The sequence below is a fragment of the Lemur catta genome, chromosome 1 (genome assembly GCF_020740605.2).
Source record: "Lemur catta isolate mLemCat1 chromosome 1, mLemCat1.pri, whole genome shotgun sequence".
In the NCBI taxonomy this organism is placed as follows: domain Eukaryota; kingdom Metazoa; phylum Chordata; class Mammalia; order Primates; family Lemuridae; genus Lemur; species Lemur catta.
This window is the reverse complement of record NC_059128.1, coordinates 32,483,429-32,506,747: the sequence shown is the minus strand read 5'-3', so window position 1 is coordinate 32,506,747 and position 23,319 is coordinate 32,483,429. Positions and strand designations below refer to the sequence as shown.

The 23,319-nt window shown below is 45.5% G+C and overlaps 1 long non-coding RNA gene across 1 annotated transcript in view; it reads right to left on the bottom strand.

Annotated features, from left to right (window-relative positions):
- Positions 1–23,319, bottom strand: part of LOC123640313 — a 90,322-nt gene that overhangs the window by 3,225 nt on the left and 63,778 nt on the right. Inside the window, exons 6-7 of the long non-coding RNA XR_006735942.1 lie at positions 13,418–13,500; positions 13,033–13,125 (exon numbers count right to left, since the gene is read on the bottom strand). This is a non-coding gene — a long non-coding RNA (uncharacterized LOC123640313). The remainder of the gene's footprint in view (positions 1–13,032; positions 13,126–13,417; positions 13,501–23,319) is intronic.

The window sequence follows — 23,319 nt, the reverse complement described above, 5'->3', positions numbered from 1 at the left end:
CCTTCCTTTGGTGTGGACAGCAACAGTAAGTAGCAACAAATTGATATTGATATTTCCTTACTGCATGGGCTCCAGTAATAGCTGGTACTTTGTTTGGTTTGGAAAACATGAGCTTCCCATATGACACCTATTTTGGAATTCTACTGCTGTGTCTTAACTGATGGTTTCTATTTCTACAGACTCCTGGTGCTGCTGGACACAGACATGTATCAGCCACTGAAGTCTGCTAACAGCTCAGCAGAAAATTCTTTGTGGAATCACCGAGGCCTTGTATTGAGCTCATGTTGTGATCTGCAATTGCTCTAAAAGATATTGTGCTAGAACAATCAATGACCTGGGTTCTGACCACTACCTGACCAGGTTGCTGTGTGACCTTAAGCAAATTACTTAGTTTCTCTGAGCCTTTCTCCCTCTACTCATCTGCCAATTGGGAGTCCTAATCCTAATCCCTGTCATGATTAACTTGCCAGGTTTTTAGAAAAATCAAATAAAGTGATTATGTATTAAAAAGCATTTTCAAACATCTAAAGTGCTACAGATAAAAAGATAACAGCAAAGTACTACTGCTCCCCAGATTTCGTTCCAGTATGGCAATCAGAGCCTCAGGTCTTCTTTGAATCATTAATTTCCATTTTGCCTGTATTAGTTGGTGTTCAGACCTATTAGTGACCCTCAGCTTGGAATTCCTTGATGTAAAAGACACCTCTTTTGGTCTAGATAAACTCCTGTGCTTTGACATTTCACCAGGCAGCTATGTCTTCTGCGACCTTTATCTTTCTTTGTTTCTTCCCAGGGTCTTGCAGACCTTTTGTCACCTGGATGGGATCCACTTAGGCAGCCTCCAACCCACATCAAGGGATTTTAATTTCCTCATGGCTTTGTTAACATTTCACAGTGTTACAGGTCAAAACACAAGGTTATTTACTGGGAGCTAGGAAATGTCATTAACATGACTCACGGGAGCCCTGTGATTTCTCTGTCGGTTGTCATAGCACCCATAGTCCTGGGGGGTTTAGCAGGGGACTGCCCCCCCCCAGGCTCCTGACGCCACTGTATTTGACTAAGGTCCCATAGCTGGGAAATGCCAATGCGTGATAGATTTGTTCAAGGAGACTCTTCCTTTAGTGGCTGTCATTTTGTTAAAGAAAATTCCCTAAAGATTATTCAAAATTTATTTCCTAACCCAAAAGGGAGGGGAATGAAAATCTTTGTGCATTCACTCAAAAGTCACCCATTCCTCTCTCTTTACTCAGTCCTTCGAGGGCGAGTGTGTGAGTACTAATGAGGTGGACCGTCATAGCTGCTGAAGCACGTGTTTTGTCTTTCCCTAATCTGCTTCATCTTTCTGTTGTCATATGTGTAGGAAAGAGAAGGGGCAATGGAGGCTGTGACAGGGAGGGGCCCCGTGGGTTCTCAGGGAAAAGGGTGCTTCTAGTAATTGTCAGAAATAGAACTTTGTCACACATTCCCTTCTATTGGCATCTACAGCACATGCCGTTTTTTTCCCTCCTGTGCTGGGTCCTCTTCCTCTAGACACTGAGGTGTCTCGGGAGTCCATCCCAGGCCCCTTTCTCTCTTCACCAAGAAGGTCCCAGCTACTCTCATGGTATAAACGCCTACTATAGGCCACCGACAACCTGCTGCCCATTGCTACCCCGGCCTCTCTTCTGAGCTGCAGACAGGTGCAGTCGTAGCCTCCCACAATCCACGGGGGACTGGTTCCAGGACCCTCTGCGAATACCAAAATCCGGGGATGCTCAAGTCCCTTATACAAAATGATGTAGTATATGCATATAACCTGCACATCCTCCTGTAGACTTTAAGTCATCTCTAGAGTTCTTATAATACTGTATACAATGTAAATGCTGTGTAAATAGTTGTTATACTGTATTTTTTTTATTTGTGTTTTTTTTTACTGTCATTTTGTTCTTTTTTCTTTTTGAATATTTCAGATCCATGGTTGGTTGAATTTGTGGACGTGGAGTTGTGAATGTGGAGGGCCCACTGTATATCTACTTGCTCACTTGATACGTCCACTTGTGGCACCAAAATCATCTCCAACTACACACGTCAACAAGTGAGATGTCCACCTTCTCCCCAAGCCTGGATCTCCTCCGCATTTCCTTAGCTCAGTAAAGCCAGAAACCAGGAGCTGGTCGAGACACCCCCCTGCGTCCCGCCCCTGCCCCCTCCCCCAGCACCGCACAGGTTTCTCGGGGCTGCGCTTCTCACCACCCTCTGTTGCCGGAACTACTGCAGTGGCCTCCTAACCAAGTCTCTTCTGTCGTCTTCTTCCTCTTGCCCCATCCGCTCTGAAGGAAGAATTAGCAAGTGTGTGCTTTTAAAAATGAGAATTGGATCATATTTCCTCCCTGTTTAAAACTGCTTCCTGTTGCACTTGAAATGAATGGTGAGCTGCTCCAAGGACTGGCCGAGTCTGCCCCCCCCCACCCCCCGCCATCCCCTCCTGCTCACTTTGGCCTCTCTGGCGTCCCTCCTTGGGGTCTTCACTCAGGAGGTTGCTCTCCCCTCAGCTTCACTCGGCCCCCTGTGCTCTGTTATACCTCAGCCCAGACCTCACTCTCGGGGTGTCTGTCTTCCCTTGCCTCCCAGGGGATTTGTCTCCCGTTAATGTTCTTATCTTTGCAGCCCTTCCACTCTGTAATTATTACTTCTATGTGACTATGTGCATTGGTGTGATGGCTGCCTCCCCTGTACAAGCCCCATGAAGGTGGGGATTATGCATTTTTCTTTCTTTCTTTCTTTTTTTTTTTTTTTGGCACCACGGTAAATCCTTCAGTATTTAGCAGATAGCAGGAACTTGAAAAACAAATGTTTGTTGAATATATAAATGCCCAAACTATGTAAAATTAGCTATTCAAATTGCAAAACATACACATTCTATTTATTCTTTGAAAGCATAAAAATCATTTAAAAACCAATACTGCCCTCAGACCTGGGAAAGCTTAGCCCTGACCTAGGGCCTGTGCCTTAGACGACCCGCTCTGGCCTCCCTGTGCTTGTGCCCCCCCCCCCCCCCGTAGGGTTATGAGTCCCCATGGTCAATGGGATGGTCTTACCCCGTGCTCCCACCCCAGCCAGGGTGGGCAAATTGAGCAAGCAACAATATATGATGCATAGTTAAATTTGAATTTCAGATAAACAGCCACTCATTTTTTAGTATAAGTATGTCCCCTGCGATATTTGGGACATACTTACACTAAAAAATTATTCAGTTTATCTGGAATTCAAGTTTAACTTGGTGTCCTATATTTTATCTGGCAACTCTAGCCCCAGCATCTAGACCATGTTTCTGCAAACTGTGGCCTGCGGACCAAATCTGACGAACCACCTGTGTTTATATGTGAGGTTTTACTGGAACACAGGCACACTCATTCATTTTATAGATTGTCTGTGGCTGCTTTCATGATACAGTGGCAAAGTTGGATAGTTGTGACAGAGATTGTCCTGCCCACAAAATCTAAAATAGTGACTGTCTGACCCTTTACAGAAAAGTCGGCTGATCCTGTTCCAGACCACATGGCAGGTCCCCAGCGCCTCACAAGTCCCTGTCCGGACAATTCTGAGCCTACTTCCAGATCATGCTGGAGCCTTTTCCCTGGTCTGGCCTCTGAGGGGGCCAAGGCTGAGGGGCACCGGGACGAGGGTGGGGTTTGGGGGCACGTCTGTGAGGCCCCCCCCAGTGCACCGTGGGGCAAAGGGGGCGCTGAATGCTGATGCTCCTGAATTACCCTGATTCTGCCCCCACCCTGAGGAGTCTCGGGTTTCAAAATGTGTGCCTGGCCTTCCATTTCATTAGGGAGACATGTTTCTCAAGATAGTAAACCTATCTTGTTTACTCTGTGTATTAGATTGATTTAAAACTTTTAATAATTAACCATACGATATATAAGCCTCCTTTTGTCCTCTTGACCTGGGCCCCTCAAAGGTCAGTTCTGTTTTCATCAAGGCAGAGAAAGGTCATCAATAGTGTCCCCTGCTGGTGGGATCTACCATCGCCCTCTCAAACTCCCGCTCCCCTCAATACAGTACCGAAGTCACCTAAGCTCAGGAGCTTGTGAACTCTGCCTGCGCCTGTAACAAGCCAAGTTCAAAATTGTACCACTGAAGCACTGGGAGGTTCTAAGATTCTTTCTGAGACATTAAAGGGACATTTGATGATATTCAGCATAGTTTACTTCAAAATTAGTAATTTATATGTGGTCCATAGAAATAATTTATCCCATTTGTACAGTGCTTTACATATTATGAAGCATGTTCACCCACAGTTTCCTGCCTGAACCCCACCCTGTGGGCTCCACTGAACGTGGAGAGTCTGTGGTCACTAATCTGCCCCAGCCTGTCCAGCAAGTCGAGTGCTCTCTCTGTCACATTAGAGCCATCTTGCTATCAACAAGAATGAGGGTTCAGCAGAAAATCAATTTCCCTCACCATGAAGAGAACAGAGAGGTTACATTTCAGCAAACTGGAACCTTGACGATGACCTTCCCTTAGTGTTCCCAGGCCTAGCTAAGGGAGAGGAGGTTTCTGAAAGTGTTTAGTGATCTAGCCTTCAATACTAGAGATTTGTGACCATTTCTTACTATCCGTGACAAAGAGCATTTGGCGACAAAGTTGACTCTCCGACATTTCCGTTATTCCTCAGACAACTTAGACACCCCCTTCTCTGCTAGGCAGGCAGATCCCACAGGAGATGCCAGAGACCTTGGCCTTGCATCAGGGTTCCTAGGGGCTAACTCTCACTGACACCTCCACTCCCCCACAGCCAGGGGAGTCTGAGCTGCTTGAAGGACTTTTCATTCCAGTCTGACAGAGATTAGCATCTGTCCAGAGATAGCTGCGAAAACAGCTTTCCCCCAGCAACCCCATGGGTGAGCTAGGGAGTTCACCATCATAGGGGCTGACACACAGTTGAATTTCACATTACAGCTGGAAATACGTGGAGGGAATTCAGGGAATGAGACAAGAAGCTGGAAGCAGCACTTTTGCTAAATTATACTTTTCTTAAAGATCAATAGATGGTTCAAAGAAGTCCACCGAGAGTGTGTTTGCGTGGTTTTGACAAAAACAGTCATGCTTCTCGCCTCTGTGGGAGCCCATCTGAACCACCAAGAGATGCTTTTCCAACTTTTTGATCGTGCATGATGTGATTTGAGGGAAAACAAGTTTACTTTGCCTTTCATTGTAGACTGGTGGGTTATGCAGTGAGCTGAGAGACCAAGTTTATCAGCCCAGCCTGGCCGGCTGTGCTCCAGACTTAATCACTTATTCATGCAGGCATTCGATAGATGCTTATTGAGTCCTGCCTATGCCTCAGATGCTGTGCTCGGTATCAAATTAGTAAGACTTGACCGTGACCATGTGGCATTTGTAGGTTCACACTGCTGGGGACACAGATTGCAGGGGACCAGGAAAGGCTTTCCAGGGGGAGATGCTTGAGGCGTGTTTTGAAGGACCAATATCAGTTAGCAAGACAGATCGGGCAGAGGAAGGGAACTCAGGCTGGCTGACACCAAAGCCCGTGCTCATAACTGCCCAGCTACACAGTCTATGGAAAAGACGCCTCCTGTTTTGACAGTGAACATCTCTAGAAGAGACTTTACCAAGAGAGGCTCGGGTTCTAAAGCCCCTATCTATCTCCTTGAAAAGTACTATGACTGTAGGTTCCACATATGACAAGGGGAGGAGGGATAGAAACTGCAGCAACTCCGGGAGAGCGCAGCATGTTCTGCGGACCTTGGCCGGCAGGAGGCAGTGCAGGGCTCTTGGAGGAGTTGTTAGACCGCACTCCTGGTAGGAAGGCCCATAAAGGTAAAGCACCCTCCCCAGAAAGGCCACACCCCTTTTTCATTATCTTCACAGTGCTTGTTACTTTCTGAAATGTTCTCATTCCTTTGTTTACACTCTACTTACTGTCACTCTCCCTGTCTAGGACTTCAGCTCCATGAGCAAAGGCCTTGCCTATGTTCTCTGTTGTATCCCAAATGCCTGCATTAGGGCCTGGTACGTACTAATTTCTCAATAAATATTTTTTAAAAAGTTAATGTGTGAATCCATTTGGCATTGAGAAATGGGCATTGTAGAAAAACTAGGACCTACGTGTTCCCTTCTGCTCCAGAAAGAGCATCTTGATTAGGGAGCCTATTCCACTTTTGGAAGATGGGCAGCCAGTAGCGTAGGGAGCCAATCGCAGGAGAGTTTCTCTGTTGGCCAAAGAGACGGCTTTTGTGTAGTCTGGGCTGAGTCCTGCTGGGGCCAAGGTCAGCTGTCAACACCTACCCAAAAAGCCAAGGCCAGGGACCAGCGGGCAGGTCCTGAAGCCTCACCCTGTGGCAGCAGAGAGGCTGGGAGGCCCAGTAGTAATGTGAGGCACCTGCTCCAATGAGGCCAGTGCTGAGAGCAGAAACAGGGCAGTCTGAGGCTCAAAACAGACCAGGGTAATGAGCAAGAAGGTGCTGAAGCCAGACCTGTGCTGTGGGAAGTGCAGGAAAACTTCCAGGTCAGTGGGTGTCTGTGTCTAGAAACCTTGAAGGCCAAGCTGTCCCTTGCAGCCATGCCAGTGTTGACTTGGGGGGAGATTTCTGATTCGGACTCCTACTGTTGTTCTGTGACTTGCTTTTAGCGTTAGGCTCATGTCCCCACATGCTTAGGGGCACCCCTTTGCCAACTAGATGTTTATACAGTCTAAGAATGAAAAAGCTAGGTAGATATGCTATAAAAAATCCTAGCCCAGCCAGTCAGAGTATCTGTTGGTCAACCTTGGCAGTGTGCTAGGAGCTTGATGTATGGAGAACAAAATGTTGGCAGCCCTTTAATGGGACTTCAGAGAAGTATGAAGAGTGACACCACAAGTGACAGGCTTCAAGAGCTGAGCAGGCTGGGTCACATCTATGGCATGCTGTGGGATCTGCTTCCTGTGACCAGGGCCACAGAGTCAAAAGTGGCAGTTTTCAAATTTTACATATACTTGACCCCAAAGTGATATCAGGGTGCTTTTCAGGCACTTGCCAACCTGCGCTATTAAAGCCCACCTATGACTACCTGGGGTGCCCAGCCATCCCGGTTGGCCCAAGACTGAGGAGATTCCCGGGACATGGGACTTTCAGATTCAAAACTGGGAAAGTCCCAGGCAAACCGGGACAAGTTGGTCACTTTTTACCTGCATGACCAGTGGCAATTTATCCTTCCTTCACTCCTTTGGCCATATTAATTATCTTTATTATTTATTACGTTTTTCCTCCCTGATCCCCCAGCCTCCTCTTCCCTTTCTCTTGCTTTCAGACTTTTGTCTGTGATTCACAGGACTGTCTTGTCTCCAGGTGTCTCAGGCAACACAGTTTGACACCATCTGGGATGGGGACCGGTGAATGCAATGTGCCTGCTGGGTGCTTGGTTACTGCTGAGGGTCTTGCAACTAAATTAGTTGGGGACCCAACCACTGCCAGCTCACATGAGGCAAGAAAAGGCTATTTCATAGCCCTATTCCCCATTATGTGAGGTGAGGCTGGGGCAGGGAACAGTGTGTCTAAGAGTTTGTGCACTGCTTAAGTCTAAGGCATTATTCACACTGTCAGGGTTCTGGAAAAGCAGATTGTTAACTGAGGCATAAGCAGGGCCAGGTGAATGGGGACTCCACAGAGGACGCTCAAGCTCTGCCTGGTGTGACTGATGGGCCAGCCGTAGCCATTCGCTGACTAAGCAAATTAATGAAATGACAGCAGGCATTTCTGTTGCGATAAATCTTCTTGCTGAGATAAGCAAGTGTTTAGAAAAGCCATTCAAGGTGCAAGTTGCTAGAGGACATTGCTAGCCTCTGCCCCAAATGTCATACCCTGGAAGGGATGAAATCTATTTTACTTGCCTCACTCTAGATGACAGAATCTCTTTGGTAAAGCCTCAGACCTAGCCCTTCAGATAAAGGGGAATATTAGTCCTTTCCCTGCTTATATGTCAGGAATAAGAGAGAAAGGACAAGATATTGGACAGACCTAATAATCTGTGCAACTGCCAGTTTGTTCTGGCAAGTCCGGGTTTGAAGGTGGCACTTCTATTGATGAATATGACATCTTAATAAGAACAGAAGAGCCACACAATGGAGTTCAGCCAGGAGGGAGGTGCAGGGGGAATTTTGAAATCCACTATAGGTCATCCTTTAACAAATTACTCATGCTCAGAATACCCCATAGTTCTAAATATACCTGAATGCCACATGTCATCTTTTTGTGTTACCAAAGGGTCCCTTCCCATAAATTTATGACTTAAATACATGAATAAAAAAGAGAGTTTTTCATAAATTATAGTCTTGCTACAAACCATATTGAAATCCACTCTCTTCCATATATACACACATATTATTATATATATATATTTGATCATATACATGTATGATCAATTCCTAACACTCAAGAACTCCTAATTTAATGTTTTCTTAATAAGAGCCATCATGTTTGGGTGATCAAGTTCCTGTAGGTAGAAATAGTACTTTAAAATGATACAGGTCCTTTTCTCTAAAACCAGAAACACAGTTATATTTATGCAAAGTTAGAGAAATATTGTGGGGTATCTGCTCTCTGTGTCTGTCCTATATCCCATAAAAATCTGGAAAGGTTGTGTGTCAGTCACCTTTCTCTGCTTTTCCTGCCTCCAAGGGGGATGGATGATTGGTCCAGGGGTGGATTGGTCTGAGCAAAGCCAAGTCAAAATACAGGTACGGCATGGGGAGGGGAGTCTAGCACTCTTCCTGGGAGTGCTAGGGTTTCCTGAACTTATATTGCTGCCATGAAGAGGGAGCATGAATGAAAATAAAGCCAAACAAGCCAATGGAGCTAAGAGATTGTACAGGGTTGAATAGTGACACACAAAAAATTCATGTCCTCTTGGAACTTCAGAATGCCCAGATGGGATTAGTTAAGACGAGGTCATACTGGACTAGAGTGGGCCTTAATCCAATGAAAAAGAAAAAAGAGCTACAGAGACACACAGAGGGAGTGCGTCGTGTGACAATGGACGCAGAGATGCCAGCGATGCCTCTACAAACCAGGGGACACCAAGGAATGCTGGCAACAAGCAGAGTCTAGGAAGAGGCAAGGAAAGAGCACGCCCTCAAGCCTTCAGAGAGAGCATGGCTCCACTGACACCTTGATTTCAGACTTCTGGCCTCCAGAACCATGCGAAAATAAATGTCTGCTTTGTTGTTGTTTTGTTTTTTAAAAAATAGTAGTAAAAAATAGTAGTAGGAATATAGGCAACACAAAATTTACCATTTTGACTATTTTTATATGTACAGTTCAATGTCATTAAGTACAATCACCTTGCTGTATAGAAATTTATATTGTTTTAAGCCACCACGTTTGGGTACTTTGTTACAGCAGCCCAAGGAAGCTAATATAGAGATGGAGAGAGACAAAGAGTCCTAATGATATTGTCTGAGTGCTTGGATCCAACCGTGCCTGAATTCCCGTGACTCACTGATATGAGGCAATCAATGTCATTTATTTGCTTCAATTATCTTTTTGAGTGGCTTTCTGTCACTTCTGTCACATAAAGGAATCCTGACTAATACAGATGGGGCAGGTTCGTGGCAAATGTTTTTATTAGTGTTCCACAAATTAAGGTCCTGACCCCGCAAGAGGAACTCAGAGAGGACTCACTCAGAGCTATACCCACTTCTCTCTTGATTCCAGTTTTCTTACTATGTGAGTACTTGTACCCAGTGTGACATTAATAAATAACAAAATATTTTCGAATGTGAGCCAAGTCCAAAGATAGAAATTAAGGAAGAGCTTGCAAAGTTATAGCCTGATTAGAAAAAGCCTCATTAAAATGCTAGGTTAGGGGCATATAGAAGTGAGGTGAGAATCAGGAAATAAGGTAAGAACATGGTGTATCTCAGAGAACTACCCAGAAAGCTCCTCCATGCACAGAGCAGTTCAAGGCAGTTCTGGGTCTTACTTCCAGGTGATGAAATTGATGATGCATGGCAAACAATTAATTTCTATTAAATATCAGCTAGTTAATGAAAAATATTTTCAAGTCCAGGACAATCCCGAGAAGGATGTACTTATAAATGGCACTGGTATTTAGCCAACCAACCATGTCCATGGCAACATTTGAATTTAATGGGATTGGTTGCTTTATATTAATTAAGTACAGATCGATTGCTACCTAGATTTGTTGAGATTTCATACAGGTGATTATCTAATAATGGGAGAGCTGTTAAAACTCATGCCATGATTCCTCTAAGAGCCAGATGATATTAAGCAGGAAATGAACAGCTATGTTAAAACACAGTCAAATGGAGTAAAAAAAAATGAGATTTGGATATATGCAGTGGAAAGGTGAGGGTCACCACTGCAGCTAGGTCACAGCACAGGTGGATGGTGAGTGGTCAAAATAAGCTATACCCTATTTCAGGGACATTGCCCAGGTCTGAGTGGGACAGGTGAGATCAGAAATAGGGTATTGGCTAATTATTAGACCACCACCCAGCAAGACTGTCATTTAGCCTGTGAACCAAGAGTAATGAATAATTGCAGGTTTCCATGAAGCTGGATTAAATGGAATACAGTGTGCATACAACCAAGGTCACAGAGTCAATATGGGATGCATGGGAAGGAGTAGGTCAAGACCAAGCTCCACAACTTGAAAGCTAAGTGGCAAGTCTCTGATCTTTATTATTCTGCAGCTATAAAATGGGAACTCAGATCTCAAAAGCTGGGTGTGATAGCGTGTGCCTGCAATCCTAGCTACTTGGGAAGCTGAGGTGGGAGGAGCACTTGAGGCCAGGAATTCAAGACCAGCCTGGGCAACATAACAAGACCTTATCTCTACAAAAAGTAAAAAAAAAAAAAAAAATTAGCTGGGTGTGGTGGTGCATGCCTGTAGTTCCAGCTACTCAGGAAACTGAGGGAGGAGGATCACTTGAGCCCAGGAGTTCCAGGCTACACTGTGAGCTATGATCATGCCACTGTTAGCCTGGGCGACAGAATGAATGGGTATCTACTCAATGGAAAAGAAGTCATTATATAAAAAAAGATATCTTCATGTATGTTTATTGCATCACTATTCACAATAGCAAAGATATGGAATGAACCTCAGTGTCCATCAACGGAGGATTAGATAAAGAAAACATGGTGTATATATACACACAATGGAATACCATTCAGCCATTAAAAAAGAATGAAATCATGTCTTTTGCAGCAACGTGGATGGAACTGGAAGCCATTATCTTAAGTGAAACGACTCAGACATAGAAAGACAAATATCGCATGTTCTCACTCACAAGTGAGCTAAGCAGTGTGTACACGTGAAAGGAGTGTGTGGAATGATAGACAATGGAGACTTGGAAGGGTATGGGGTAGGAGGGGGTTAAATGATGAGAAATCACTTAACAGGTACAATGAACGTTTCTCCAGTGATAAATGCACTAAAAGCCTTGACTTCACCATTATGCAACATATCAAAGTAACAAAATTACACTTGTACCCCATAACTTTATATAAATAAAAAGATTTAAAAAATGGGAACTAACAATGGATTTTCCCAAGGCTCAGGTATTATAGTGGAGGCCAAATGCTTTGTGAGTTCTCAAGCCCTAAGCACTGGGTTAGGCTTGTTCTCAAGGGCCAGGTGGGATTGCCCTGAGCCACAGACACAGGCTGCCTGTCTAACCTTGGCCTGCCTCCTGCCCGCATGCCACTAGAGTGACAGCCCTTGCTGCCGGGTCAACAGCAATTTGGTGAGACTTGTCAAAGCTGCTCTAGGCCTATGTCTCCCGTGTGACTTGGTTGTCTTCTCATTACCAACTTGGCTTTGTTCTGTCCTCTCCTGGCACCAGGCCGGTCCCATTTGGTTTCTGATCCACTCTGCCCCGGATTTTTGGTTTCTGGCTCTCTCCTCAGAATGGCTGACGCACAACCTGGCAAGGACCAAGTCCAATGCCCAGCCTCCCACTGATAACCCAGAAGGGCCCTGGGCTCTGTTTCAGCCAAGTCCCATCCCATGGATGACAGACAAGAGCATGTGGACAGCGGGGCCTGACCTGCATCCCTCCCTGCTGCTGGAGAGGTAGCTCCTCGTTCATCTCCCCCTGTAGACAACAGAAGCTCCACCTTATGTTCACTACAAAGCCCACCACATGTAGGCTAATGACCCCAAAAGCCAGCAGAGCGGGGGTGATGGGAGAGGTGGGGGGGGATAATTGGGAGGCCTTCCACATCCTGGGGAGCCACATGACCACCTGCAGCTCCAGATCTGAGTTGCCCTGCAGTATTGAGAGGAACTAGGAGGCTAACCCACATTTCCTGACCCAGATTCTGCCACCAAGAGTATCTGTTCATTTGGCTGAATAGAGGCTCAGAAAATGACACCTATCTTCACACAGTGGTCTTCAAAGGAAGGTGCATGCCTGTGCCCTTTCCTAAAGCAGGTCACACTGCCTGTGTCCTTGTCTCTTTTCCAATTCCTGGGACTCTGCTCCTCCACCCTTGAGGAAATGTGAATTTTTATCAGACAGGAAGGCTTGAGTCGTCAACTGTGAAATTGCTCCCTGAACACCTTCAATGCCTACTCATATGCACTATTTAATTTACTTTTAATATTACAGATTTTTTTAAGTGCCACAAAGCTACAGCTCAGCTAAAGATGGGTTTACGTCAACGCTTGGTTAGAATGGATTTTTGCAAAATTACCTTGAGTATCTGAGCAATTTCTCTCCAGACAGCTGCAGGCTCTCTTGTTTGATGCTGAGCAGTTTGCTGTAAATTAATGCAACATTTTACTCTGCTTTTAGGTGATTATCTAGCTATTTGATGTTTGAATTCACTCATGTGTTTTAAGATTCCAACAAGGAAGGAGAGAGATCTCACTTTACATCAACACCTATGAGATTGGTGCTACGCAAGTTCATCTACACAACATGCTTTATTAATTCTAATCACAACACAGAGAGGGGTTTTATTGCCCCCATTTTGCAAATAAGTAACTGAGGCTCAAAAAGGTTAAGCAACTTACCCCTGGCTATGTAGTTAACCCAGAGTCAACCCAGGTCTGTTTGTCTCACAGGCAGCATTCTTTCCATTATTTCTTTGGTTTGCCTTTTGGTGCCTAAAACACATTGCCATTCAATAAATGTGGGTTAAGTAAATAAATGTAAACTCACCTGTCTTCACCAGTTCTGTCCAACACCCCGAGAACTCCCCTGCTCACAGCTTTCAGTGGCCGGATTCTGCAGGGAGTGTAAGTTTGCCGCACCCACCCACACAACAATAAGAACTGAGCTCTCAGTGAGTGCCCTGGAAGACCTCAAAGTGCTTCCTAAATTCTCAAAAAGAGTCAGCTGTTTTTTTATTTGATTTGCTATTTTATTTGCTTTATAAGACAATGGGAATTCACTTACCATTTATTGAGTATCTGTTGTGTGCCAGACTTTACGCCAGGTACTTTGGCGTAAAAGATGGTTCCTGAAGAAGATGCCACAGTCTGGAAGACCAGAAGGTAGTAAGGAGACATGCAATTACAATGTGGTGTGATAAGGGCTCCAACACTTGACACTTAAGTTTGAAGAATGTACATGAAACATAGAAAAGCCATTGGAATTGCAGTTATAGGTCCTGAATAGGACAAATTGAACCTACTCTGGTAAAATTTTCTTTGCTTTGCTTTCTTAGCATTAATTATCATCTCAGCCCCTCCATGACATTCATTAACTGAGGCCACCGTTATTGGTTGTAGCTGACATGCAGGATCTATGTAATTTTGATGTTTTCTGATCTGTCAGTGCTGATGCGATGGAAGAATCGACCAGTCTTAGGTCCGGGATATCTCGCTCAGCCCGGGTCCCTTCAGGCTCCCAGGCGCAGGTGCAGAAACCCAGAAGATGCCACGAGCTCGCCAGGAGAAGGCAGAGTGTGAAAGAAGGTCACCGACTCCACCTGTCTCATTTGGGAATGTCCCTTCCCCACCCACCTCCTGCCCCAACCTTTTGCAAAGAATCTACTCCCCCCCCCACCCCGACCTCCTTTACCTGCCTGTAGAATCGTACTCAAGTTTCCAGGCCCAGCCTAAGGATTTCAAACTTAACCTTGTCAGTGTGGAAAGTTCTAAAAGATGTTTGAGCGGGGATCTGACGTGATAAAAGTGTTCTTCTGGGAAGAGGAATCTGCTGTTTGGGAGACGTTTTAAGAGTCTAGACACAAAGTGGTGAGAAACTAGACTAAGGCAACAGCAGAAGCAGCAGAAATAGCGTCCATTCTTGGTCCTTATGAAGTCCTTGACTAGTGAACCATGGGCTGCTTTTTCAATGTTATTAATTAGACTGGGCTCTTTTTAACTATATGACCTCTCTTTCTTTTATAATTGCTCATTTATTTGTTTCTACCATTAGAATGCAAGTCCCCTAAGGGCAGGCTCTGGTCTGCCTTACTTGTCACTGGCTCTCCAGAATCTCACACTGTGTCTGACACCGCAGGTGCATGATGCATACTTGTTGGATGGATCACCGAGTGCACAGCAATGTTATGACAGTCCTGGAAGATACCTTATTTGGAAATCACTTCTAAACTGAAAGAGGGACCTAATTATAGAGATGCCCTCAGCCCATCATGCCACCCCCATCTCCATCAGTGAGTTTCTTTCTTTCTTTCTTTCTTTTTTTTTTTTTGAGACAGAGTCTCACTCTGTTCCATCACTGAGTTTCAAGCCAGGCCCTCCTTAAACCAAAGTAAAGGACAAGTCAGGCAAATTTGTTTTTCGCTGTTATAATTTTCTCTTGAGTGATTTTAGCCTCTCGGTCATTTGGAGATCACAAAGTTTGACAACTTGTCTCCCTGCCTGTTTTGGATGTTAATTATATCTTTTTTTCTAATGACTTTACAATTCCCATCGGGACACTGGCAGGGTTCTGGCAAAGGGTCAATGGAGCAGCCTGGCAATCAGTGTGAGCATCATCACTTATTTCCTGCTTAGACTCTCAGAAAGTTCACCAGTTTCCTGAATATACAAAATCTCCGTACCAGAAAAAAGAAAAGAGAGTAAATCACTTGACTCTTATGGGTGTCATAGCCAAGTCCCTTCATAGAGCCAAGAAAGTGGCCACTTGTTAATACTAGCCTCATCGATTGATATTTCTTAAGACTCCATTTCAAGACTGGCTCTTCAATGGCTGCGGAAGCAAACGTCAGAGGAATCACGTATTGCATAGCAGTAACGGCCAGTGTTTATTGGTTTCTTACTATGTGCCTGCCCATTTGCAAGCACAGACTCATTTCATCATCAGAACAACACTAGGAGACGGGTGCTATTATTACTCCCATTTTGCAGTTAAGGAAACTGAGGGTAGTTGACTTGGCAAGTCCTGGCCCTCTCTCCTATTGGGGCATCTCCCTAGGGCCATGCATTCATTGGTCAAAATGTGGAAACTCCCTGGCAGAGGCTCACTTGTACCTGATTAACTGCTGGAAACACCCACTATAAGAAATACTCTCTCATTTAGTATAAACACAGGCAGATAAGGGCTCCTTCACAGACCTCCTGACTAGGGCTGCTTGGGATCTTCTGAATGATCCTGGTGGGCGGCAGAAGTATGATCTACTCTATGGAGTAAGCATCCCAAAGAGTAGGCACATGGACATTTGCCTCAATAGAACCCCTGACTTAATTGGCCTCTGGGTTTCAGAAACTAGGATTTTAGCTGTTAAGGCCTGGCTTTAATCTGCTAGGTACTCTGCTTTGTCTGATCTGACTGCCCTGCACATACCCCTCAGGGGCTCCCTACTGCCTATTAAAATGCCCATATTCTTTTTTAAAAAACAGTTTTAAAATGTGATATAACACACACTGGATATTTCATGAGACATACCTGTTCAGGTTATGAAATAATTCCAAAGCAACCATCTATGTCCCTATGACCCAGGTCACTCCATACAGCATTGTGTCTAGGACATGATTATTAGCATCCCTTGACCCCACAGAGAGAGAACATGAGGCAATATAGACCTCTGGAAGGAAATGCCCAACCTCACCTACAACGCAGTCTTGCAGAAAACATTGAACCCAAATCTGATGAAGTTCTAGATTAAACTGCCAGTTTATGCAAAATACAGGGAGAAGAGGAACACATTGAATGTTCTAGAGATGCAATCAGCAAAATCCAGATTTGGCGAAACTCTATGGGATGGATGATGTAGTTCCTTCAACAAGAACATATTGCAAGAAAAAAATTGAGGAGAAAACTATTTAAGAAACCTATCAACCTAGTATGTATCCTGGTTTGAACAAACCAACTATAAAAAATATTTATGAGACAATTTGGTACTGAGTGAACATTTGATGATATTAAGGAAACTTTTTTAGATGTCATAATTATATTGTGTTTATATTAAAATAAAGAGTCTTTATATTTTAGAGACACATACTGAAGTACATTCCTGTGAAATGATATGCTTTCTGGGATTAGTGCATTCCAAGAACACCATTCACTCACAACACCATTATGTCATCACCATCTCTTTTTCATTTTCATTATGATCATCACAGTCATCATTGTCTATTTCTCAGTGTCATTATATGCATGTAAATGAGCTCAGTGTCATACAATGAAAACAGGCATTTCTGGGAAGAAAACGATCTGAGAATCACAGTGCAACAATGGCTGAATTAAGTTAGACGTGGTGTTATTTAAAAGCAAACATGAAATTTGGGGGCAGGGCAACAGAAAAGATACCTATACTACTGGAAGGGATGATTACACTTAATCTGGGGTCATGGTATTTTGAAAAGAAGGTGCAGCAATCCAATTGGTCCTGAGAAGAGCCATGGAAAATAAAGGAATGGCTTATAACCTTGTGATTACCAGGGTATTTTCTCCTGGAGAAAGAGGAGACCCCATTAGGAAGGCTGGCAAACAAAAGCAGCAAAGCGAAGTGGGGAATCTAAACTCAGTTCCTCATCATAGCCGTGCCTCTCTATCAACTCAGAAAATTAAAGAAGACAAAATGGGCCTCATTAAGAGAGTTCAATTAAAAGAAAACTGTGCCCATGAGCGCAAGCCAGAACAGGCTCTCAAAAGAGGTAATTGAGCCTCCATTGGCTCATATCTTTTAAAATAGAAAAATTCCCCATTTCTCCTACATGATCTAAGCACAGGTGCACTTGGGGACATTTGGCTGAACCAGGAGATTTCTGACTTTCACTCCCATCACTCCTAACGTTGTCTCTTGCCTAGAGCTTACATATTACCCAAAGTGGCACTTTCAGCCTCCCTCCCCCTCCCCCACAGGAATGCACATGGAGTAATTTTTATAGGAGCAGGTGTGATTTAGCAGCCACTTGCTGAGTTCACAGATGATCAGCCCAAAGCTGAGGCTGCTGGCTGCTGGCTCTGGCCATGGGACAGAGCAATTGGCTCACAGAGTGTGGGGGTCACCTCATGTTTCTTCCATCATCTAAGCCATTACGGACAATTCCGCTTTTCACTCTCTGAGTGCTACTAAACTCTGGGTTGCTCAAGGCAGGTCCCATTGCCTCTCTCCCCCCCCATTTTTTATGAAGAATTTTGGATTGACACTGCCTTTATAAACCTCTGAGTCTGACCCTTTCATTTTGCAGATAAACAAACTGGGGCTCCAGGACTTGACCTGCCCATGGCCGTGCACTGGCAGGTTCCTGCTGCTGCCTCAGCCACCTCCTCTCCTGTCTCAACAGCCAAGGAATGGAAGACGGACTCTTAGGAAGAGTGGAGATCAGCCCAACTCCAACCACAGGCAAAAGACAAAAGAGTTTTGGAGAGCTGCAGGGTTATTATTTTTTCTATAAGTCTGCTGGGCTTAAAAGTAAAAGGGACAGGATGGATCCATTGGAGTGAAGGACAGAGTTCTAAACTTCCAGGAAAGCCACATCTGGCGAATTTCTCCTTCCCCATCATGTATGGACTAAACTGGCAACACAGTAGGAGTTATGCCCACCTCATACCTGTCTCATTAATTTTTTCATTTAACAATCATGTAGAAGGACCCACTATGTGCTGGCACTGTGTTCAGTGCTGCAATAAACCCAAAGATAAATAAGCCCCCAACTCAGTGGCTTACAGACAGAGGGACATATTGCTAGGCGATGCAAGCACGTGGACACCAAGCAGTCCTAGCCTTGTCCCTGGGACCACTGGCAAAACTGGGGCAATCCAGGGCACCCATTTTTGGACCAGGGATATTACATCTATTTCTGCTACTTTTTTTCGTTTTTTTTCCCTCCTCCTTCTCAGAATCTTAAGACTGCAGTGGACCTTAGAGATCATCTAGCCCAGCCATCTTCATTGCAGGGATGAATACACTGAAGGAGGGTAGTGGAGGAGCTAAATGGATTCCCCATGTCAGGGCGGGGCCTGGTCTGAAACGCTCCACAGTGAACAGCCCCATCCTCCCTGGGCACAGAACATGAGCTGGGCTCCTTCTTTCCCAGTCCTTCCCTCCTGGATCAGTGTCAAGGGCCAAGACCCAGTGCAAAGCTAGTTTTTAAGTAGAAACCTGCTAATTGTGGACACACTGAATTATTCATAGTTGGGGTCATAAATAATGTATTGGGTGTTAATATCAGATTTATAAATGCACCATAACCCTAGGGGTGATTAGTCACTGTTATGCGCCACCCAAAGGGAACAGATTACCTGGCTCTAGTGTCCTTGCCTAACTCCTGTCCTTGGAGACAGCTCCCCTGCAGAGCGCTGTGCCCATCCCATCTCTGTCAGTCTGACGCTACACAGCAGACGTCTGGGCTGAGAACTGGGACTGCAGAGCCCCAGTGCACTTGCAGCCACTAGCCCTCGACACTAGCTGCTTTATCAAGCACTCGGCAGGGTGGTGTGGTGCCTCCATTGTGCCTCTTAAGTGCCAAGGCAGACAGCAGCTGCTTGACACTAAGACTAAAGCTCTTGTGACAGCGCCCCCGGATCCTCAGGCCACTCACTACTTACTCTGCCCCTGGCAGTTTTAGAGAAGCCACCTAGATGGCTTCATTTTAGGTTGACAATTTATAACAAAAGCATTCTCTCCAGCCATCTTTTAGTGCCCATTTCACTGCTGTATGCAGAAAATCAGGGAAGGTGTAGGTTGTTATTTGAAGGTCAGACATTGAATTTCATAAGGAGGTGATTTGAGGGCCAGTAGTCTCTAACAGATTGTCCAGGACTAACATCCTACCGGGAAGGAACTAGAATGGGAGATAGTGATCCAAGAGATGGCCAAAGTCATCTAGGTTTTGACTTGATCCAAGCCAGGAGAGGGGAGAGGAGGCAATAAGTGTTTGTATCTGTAAGGTGGAAGGATACAGAAGATGAGGACGGGGGAGGAGGAGGAGGAGAGGGGGAAGGGAGAGGGGGAAGGGGGAGGGGAAGGGGGAGAAGGGAAGGATGTGGCAGCCGGGACCTTGGACCTCTTCACTTGTGGCTGTCCAGCTCCTCAGGCAGCAGCAGGCACCCTTTGAGGTCTATGTCTAGGCACAGAGGACAAGGCCAGGCAGAAGAGCCCATCTAAGAACACCTGGTTGTAGCCAGAGCTTTTTGCAAGACTCTGCAGCCCAGACCAAACACAGCACAAGGGTCCTTCTTTTTCTCTTGTCCCTAGGCTCAAAGTCCAACTTTGATCTTCAAAGTCTCACCCCTTGGGGTGGGGAAACAGCAGTGCCTCTCTCCAGAAAAGAAGTTGGGGAGCCCTTGAGCTCCCCCTAGGGACCAGAGCGAGCCTTAACAGCATGGGGGAGACACCCACATGCAGTGTGCTTTGCTGGTGCCTCAGAGCAGGGCATGGGATGAGACTGAAACTCCCAGTGCCTGGTGATAGGGACAGGAGCACCCACACAGGCCGGGAGGTCCCCTGCTGGCCACTGGAGAGGGCCCGTGGGGGTAGAATGGCTTCTCCACCCCGGTGCGCCACTAAGTGAGGCCACAGGCCCCAGACAGGGCTTGGCCAGCGAACGGGTGTGCGTGTGTGGCGGCCTCTGCAGCAGCCACTCCTAACTGGTGTGAAAACAACAACATGATTGTGTTATTGCAAGGGGGGCACTGACATGTTGATGCAAATGCTCATTTCCGACAAGAATGAGAAAATGGAATGGCTCAGAAGGGACCGGGGAAGTGCCCCGGGAGTAATAACTGTTATGCTGTTGAAGAGCTTCAACAATGGATAACTCTGCTGTGATTTCATCAGCCAAAAACCAATTAACCCCCGCGGAGCCATCTACCACGCTGTGGCTAGGTGGTGGGAAATGCCTCTAGCGTCTCCTGCACTTCCCCTTCACCAGCTAAGCATTAGAGCTGGGATGCTTCCAAGGAGAGAAATACCCACAAATGTGCATTTCATGAGGCCACAAAATCTGATAGGTGACACCTGCAGTAGTCTGACAGCCACCAGTGCAGCCCCTCGCAAGGACCAGGGTGGGCCCGGGAGTCAGCCAGACTGTCTGATATCACCCATCCTGGGTAGCAGGAGATGAAGCAAGAGTGTTTTGGACAGACTGAGCCCAGGATGCTTCCAAGGGAAAGCACTCCTTCCGCAGCCCCTGCTGCTTAGGGGTCTGCATGTTACCAAGTGGCTCTGCTCTCCTCCCTCTTAGGAGATGACTGATGGACCCAAGCACAGCCAAGTCCATGAGCCTGCTCAGACTGAGGCCCAGCAGGAAAAGATGACCATAGCCCGTCAGATTCCCTCTCTTGTTACCATAAACTAGAGAATGTCAGAGCTGGGGCTATTGGCAGGTGGAGCTGAGGTCATGAGATTGGGAAAGGCCATGATGGGCCAATGCAGGGCAGAGCAGAAACTATGAGTACACAGAAGGGGCGGCTGGGGATGGGGCCGGGGGAGAGAGAGAAAGAAAGAGAGAGAAACAGAGAAGAGGGATGCTGAGAGGAGACAGGTGGCCTTGGGGAATGGTGGGGACAGCAGCTGCTCCCTGGTCTCACCTCCCTTGGATGCTGTCAGCACTCACAGACACACATCCAGCTTCTCTCCACACGATCTCTGCAGTGACCACCCCACCCTGCCTTTTCTCCAGGTGATATGAATGAGTCTCTGTTTCTTGCAACCAAAAATGCTTCGGTGAAAGGATGTGGCCAGAGAAAGAAAGAACCACATGCCAAACAAAGCCAGGAAAACCATGTTCAAACATCAAGAGAAAGCCCCTGGTCATAAGAACAGGATCCAGAATAGGCAAGGAGAGTCCAGGACAGACCCTCTCAAACAATCTGTGGTGACACCCCTCTTTTCCCCTCCAATCCATTACAGACTCATTTTCTAATCCATAAAATGCAATAGAAAAATGGCAATCTCCAATTGTCATAAAGATTTTGGCCACTTACTCACTAGTCTCATTGAAGACTGGTAACATGTTCACAGACTGGATCAGTCCACAGACCACACTTGAGGTGACATTGTCTATGAGATTGTCATATTGAAGCTGAGGGTCCGAGGCTCATTGTCACTGGCTACCAGCTACTTGCTGGTGGCTGAATAGAGTTGGATTAAAGCGGTGGCTCTCAACCTGGACTGGCATCGCCCCCTCCCACCGCCAGAGGGGCACAAACAGAATTGTCCCGCTGCAATGCCGGAAGCAGCCCTGTTGAGGAACACTGGTCTGAAGCTCCAAGACCAGAGAGGAACCCCATCCTCTACAGGAGGCCCTTCAGCAACCCCTGCTCAGATGGCCTACTTTAGCCAGCATTTCTGCCCAAGAACAAGGAGACCCCTGGGCCCAGGACAGGGCAGACAAAAGGGAGTTGGAGAGGGAGCACCAGGCTCAGAGCTAGGCAGAGCCGGAAGTGCCCAGGGACAGAGAGATAATGTGACCTTTGACAAACTGCAGTGGCTTAAGAGTTGTCAGCTCAGACAGAACTGCCTACATCCATTTAATTAGATTTTAATTTCTCTTTACACATTTGGTTTTCAAAGATTCTAAGAAGTAATTATTTCCAGTATCAATTGACTAGGAGAAACAATTCCCAACTTAGAATAAGCAGCTTAGGGAGGTTTGTCTCATCCCTGTTCAAACACAGGCGCCTTCCAGAAGCTGCTCGCTTGCTGCATCACTGTCCCGCTGAGATGGGCAGCTGGCAGAGACGCCGACACCTGGCAGGGGCGGAGGTGTGAGGGCGGGGAGACTTTCTTGTGCCTTTGTTACTTCTCAGAGTCTGAGGGTAACAAAAGAAGGGAAAGAAACTCAAAACCACAGCCTAATGTGCGATGCTGCTTGGGACCTCGGGTGTAGAGACATAAGCAACAGTGCCTTACGCATCATCTGGTGCTCATGCATGGATAAAAAGTGAGATCCCCTCTCTCTCTGGAATGCCTTTTGGAAGCGAGCCAGTCACCTTGTAATGGAATCCTTATGAAGTGTTTCACATTATAGGACACATCCTCAGTTCCCTTATTTCAAAACCAGAACACTGAAGAACCACCCCTATCAACGTCATAGAGGTTGCCTCTGATAGAATTAGTTTTAAAAAAAAAAAGAAACAAGAGGCAAAGAAATTCAGTGCAGTTTTAGTAATTATTGCTGTGTGTGTGACCTCACAATTGCAAGGGTGGATGCCTTTGTAAATAAGCCATTTTAAGGTTCACTTGAAGGGATGATACAGCAAGGAGTTGGTAGGTTGTAAAAATCAAGAATGTGTCCATGGGCAGAGGTGATATTTGAAATATCTAACAACTGATCCCAACAAGGTGCAGGCCAATCAGAACAGAGCTAGGGGCAAACCTAGGCTCCCAGATGACACCAGCTCTACCCACAATACACACGAACAACCAACTGTCCTGATGGTGTGCAAATGCATATTTTTGTGGCATGGGATAAAATTTCCAGAAACCACGTTATGCATGTATTAAAAAACTGCTGTATTTCAATCAATGAAGAGCGCTGTGGGTGATGTGTACCAGACAACTATGTAGATGACACCAAATGTGGCTTCAGTAATGTAAAGACACGAATGTGGTAGATGCTTGTGAAAAGTTTATAATTGTTTTTTTGAATATGAAAATGGAAAAGGCAATGTTCCTAAATTAAATTACTACTTTGTGTGATGCATTATTTTAAATGTGTATGTATAACTAAATTGATAAGTTAAATATTAATATAAGTATTCATTTTGATTATATTATCTAGATTTCTAAAAGCTCATATGTCTTAAGTTCTCCAAAACTCTATGGGACTCTTTTCAGTGGTGGATTTAGGGAATTTCTCCTATGTTGGTACATAAGACATTTGATGACTGAATTGATGATGAAAGAGAGAATAAATGCACTTTAAATGGATGTTAAA